This window comes from Crocodylus porosus, unplaced genomic scaffold (assembly GCF_001723895.1).
Source record: "Crocodylus porosus isolate Cpor-Errol unplaced genomic scaffold, CroPor_comp1, whole genome shotgun sequence".
NCBI lineage: Eukaryota > Metazoa > Chordata > Crocodylia > Crocodylidae > Crocodylus > Crocodylus porosus.
The window spans coordinates 43,866,357-43,871,154 of NW_017728886.1; positions in this window are offsets into that span (position 1 = coordinate 43,866,357).

Genomic DNA, 4,798 nt, shown 5'->3' on the forward strand with positions numbered 1-4,798 from the left:
TGAAAAGAGGTACAATATGCAGTTTCCTCCTTCAAATAAGTTCTTTGAGGTTAGGCATGGCTGAGTTGGTTTCTGTAAGAGGAAAGGAATGTTGGAACAAAAGGTTTCAGGGCAGTTGGCAAGTCAGAGAGAAGAAAAAGCAGCAGGAAGAAATGCTGGTAAGTTTAAAGCATGTAGGAAACATACACAGTTGAATACATTAGGGAACGATGGCTTTTTGGCATACTCTGCTCTAGTACCAATTAGATCCCACACCCACAAAAATCGATGGAAGCTTTGCTATCAACTTACACAGCAGGGGGATTGGACTCACAGGAAGTAGGTAGAGGCTGAGTCGGTCACTTGGTGTAACTCGGTGTAGCATTGTTCAACGATGAAGCTATTCTGATTTATAGCTGCTCTGGTATGTGAGGCCAAATTTTGCTCTTAGAAATTCAGTTGTGACCAACACCAAACAGTCTGGAAGTAAATTACTCTAGAGTCTAGACTGTTTTAGAGCACTAGTTAGAGGAGAATTTTGTTTTTGTATTAAAAACATTAAAGGGCCAGAACACACCTAACTTCTTAGCAGATGCTTAGCGGAGGCGGGAGAGAGTCGTATCCTCCACCGTACGGCCAGAGCAAAACAACAGCCCCTGCACTTAAGGGAGTATGGATTCTGCTCCTTCTTCCTCTTTGCAGGAGGAAAGAATCCCACAGAATGGGGTCACTGAGCATCAGCTCTACCCCTCAAAGCATAAAACAGTGATACTTAGTATGAGTTACAATTGGGATAATACTGGAGTAGGAAACAGAAGGAAGTTCCTGTGGTCACCAACTATAAAGCAAGTTATGCTTCTTGTTGGTTTTTGTGGAGATTTTGCCACTTCCCTGTAGCTAATCACTAGGATACACCAAGTGCTTAAAACTGCCAATCTAGATTTGAGCTTGTGTCCATTTCCCAATCAACCAGCTGCAAAGAGGAACTGTTAAGACAGCACTGAAGACTGAGGTGTAGATTTGATACTGTCATTTGTTTATAAAGATGCAAGTGTGGCTAAAGGTGTGCAATATACACCTGAGGTTAGCACTAATGCTGTAACGTTCCATTGTCTTTGTTATAATATGCAAAATCAGCAACCAAAAATTGTAAGCGTGTGTGTAAATATGACATGGGCTAGTGTGCAATCATTTTGCAGTATTAGAAAATGTTGCCTTGCATCATTTGCTCAATTATTTTGTATATTTCACTTCAAGTAAACTAAAATAAAACAGAAATACCGCTAAACATGCCACAGACAAATGCTGACTAGACACAAAATAAATGAATATTTTTTCTGAGTATGTTCAGATTCCTTATGCATGTTTCTATAGTGTCCTCTACCTCTATAATCCTTGTGCCTGTTCTTTTCTCACATCCTTGTGACACAATATTTAGCAGAATTTACAGATTTGTTGAAGTCTGACCATACCATGAGTGCTTCTGCTGTGGCTTTGAACTTGCAACCCCTTGGGCTGTCAACTGTACATCTTGGCACCCACAGCGCCCCAACTCCCTTATGGCTATGAATGAGGGTATCTGGGCCCTATGGATCAGATGTTTCAAGTTATGTAAGCTCCTTAATTTTTTTAAAATTAAACCTTCAGTTTTTGTGATTCCTTTACTACTTTTCTTATCTGATGTTCAGCTAGTACAATAAAGTCTATATATAGCAAGTGGCTTTTTTAAGTTTCTTGCACAGATAGATGAATCAGGTATCAAAGAATGCACTTCTCCTTCTCAAGATAAAACTTGAGTTCCCCACATAAATAGTCTTATCATTCTGCCATTTACTTTGACAGTGACATATCTGTTGTGCAAAATACTCAGCACATTTTTTTTTTGTGCTATAATAATAATAGTGAGTAGAAAACTGAGAAGTAGGACCAGAACCAAGATTTCCAAGATTACTATTTTGCAGTCAGGATGGTGAGAATCTTGCTTCACCTTTCTGAAGGAATCCATGTGATCTGAATAATCATGCATTCTGTGGCACAGGAGAGGTAGTTTCACCTCAAGGTCCAGAGGCATGACATATTTTTAAAGGAATAAATTGGTTTTATAGCAGGTGTGTGAAACTTGACCAGCACCCAAGGCCTGACATGGGCTATGCGACTCCTCATGGGCTGGATCGGACCCAGTGGTGGCAGGTAAGCAGCAGTATTGATTAATGCAGCCTTTATGCATACTATGTGTCTCCATACCCAGGAATTCAATGGTAGGCCCCACCCCTAAGGTTTTGGCCCCTCCGGGACCCCTGCAGATGATATGACTCTGCAGGCTAGCTCTGGCCTATGTGATGCATCTTTGATACCACTGCTATTCCTGAGGAGACATGTGACATGCAAACTTATACCTGTGTAAATTGTTCAATTCTGGGGTAAAGTTACTTCTTAGACCAGGGGCAGCCAATTATTTTGGCTGGAGGGCCACTTAATGAGTTTTGGTGAGTTGTCAAGGGCTGCAAAAGTAGCCCCACCCCTTGACAGGTGCCCCACCCCCTGGTCGCCATCTTGGGACTGGAAGTCCCACTCCCTAACCCCTGACCTTTGCCACCAGAAGTCCTCACCATTGTCCCCAGAAGTACTTCTTTTGGGAAGGGAGTTTGCCATCTTTGGAACTTGAAAAACCCCTAAATTATATATTAAAAATTAAACATCCACCATATTTTAATTTTATTTAAAAAAAACCAAACTTTTGTCCTGATTTGTGTGTGTTTGCATTGTGTATACTGAAGTGATTACATAAAAGCTCAAAATGAAGTCTTAATTTGTATATTGTAGGGGTGGAAAGGGATGTGGGGAGGTATGGGATTTGTGGGGGGCAGCTGTGTGTATGTGGGATGCAGGGGAGGGCATGGGGGTATGTGTGGCAGCTCCTTCCAGATGCTGCCACCACCACCACTGGCCCTAGCCCCATGGTACCGGTAGGGACCCGAGTGCACAGCCCTACCCCAACGTGCCCCCATGCCTGCTCTGGACTTGCCTGTGCTGAGCCGTGACAGTGGGCAGACAAGCTGTTGCTCAGTGCGGGGGGAAAGTGGGCTCTCCCCCTCACCGCTGCTGGGCCTTTCCTACTGCAGCTGCCCAGAGCCCATGCCAGGCTGCCCTGTGTCTCTGCTGCCTTCACTGCCACCTCTGGGCTGCACAGCAAGGCAGTGGTGGCAGCACAGAGCAGCCACAGGCCAGCCCAGCCAGGGCTCTGAGTAGCTGCACCCAGAAGGGGTGAGGGGGAGGGGGTCATTTTTCCCCTGTGCTGAGCAACAACTTCTGCTTGGCAGCCACTGCTGCTGCCACTGCTGAGCCTGGGCAGGTGAGTCTGGAGCAGGTGCAGGGTGGGCTGGGTCAGAGCTATGGGTGCAGGTGCCCACCAGTATCACTGGCTGGGGCCAGAGGTGTCAGTAGCTGAAAGGAACTGCCACACCTGGGCTGCCTAGAAGGGCAGTCCAGCCATGGAGCCATCCCAACCCCACTGTGTAGTTAAGGGGCGGGAGGACCTGCCATGGCCAGATGTTGGCTGGGCCAGGCAGGACCAAGGGACCCACTGCAGGCTGGACAAAGACCCTCCATGAGCCAGATTCGGCCCATGGGCCATATTTCACCCACCCATGTATTGGTGGAGAGCAACTGGTAGGCATTTGTCATGTTTCCACACCTCCAGATAAGTTCTTTGGCTCAAGCTTTCCCCAGTATAAGCTGGCTCTTCCACCAGTGACTAGTAACCTGTTCTAGTGCCTGCTGCAGGAACCCAGCTTAAGATATATGTCTCTACTCCTTAATGGGTGCATCTATACAAGATGCTACATTGCTGTAGTGGCGAGCTACAGCAACTAGCTTGTTGCTATGGTGACATAGCATTGGTGGGTACAAACCGTGACGCTGACACTCCTGTGTAGTAGGGTCAGAAATGACCCATGTGCTGTTGGTACTGCACAGTAACAGCAGTTACTAAACAGCAGTTACTGCACAATACTAAGGCAAGTACTAAAGGACTGTGCAGTTGGGGGCACATGTAAACATGCCCAGTATGGAGAAGATTTACTCAAGTAGAATTTATTATTCAGGTCTGTAAAGTGCTAACCTACCATGCATTTTGGCTTGCATCCTTTTAGTGCTCAGCCAAAAGGATAAATATTAGGATAATATCTATGTGGTTGATCATTCTGGCCTAGTGCCCATTATCTGCCAGAACTAAGCAATAAGAGTCATTTCTCCAAACAAAGCAATCTGGTACAAGCCAGATCAGACAAATGGGTTTGTATTTTGTCAGGAAAACTATTTTAACAGGAAAACATACAGGACCAAGTCCTGATACTCTGCTTGCAATTCCTTCTCATTTTGATGAAGATGTACATTCTCCCTCTCCTTCAACATGTGACATATAAGGAACTTAAAATGCTTAACTGCTGTGGAAAAAACAGGTGCTAATTACACTTTGTCTTTATAACTAAAAAAGTGGTTAAGAATATCAGGGCTTGTTTCTAGAAGTGCACGTAAATATCATCACTCATATGAGTCATCCCTTAAAAGTCAAAGAGGTTATTTGTATTAGAAAATGCAGTTGCAGGCCATAAAAATTTAGTGTGGTTTCACTTTGCAATTTCTGTGTGTAATGTTCTTCCTGCATCCAGAAGTGTATAGTGGAAAGAGGGATGCTCTGAATTGTAGAGATCGGTTCATTCACCTATTTCTAGAGACTGGACTGGATCTATTATAGCCCAGTTTCACTCACCAGACTCAGAGGAATGTACAAAAGTGGCAATGTCTCTGTTTCATGCAG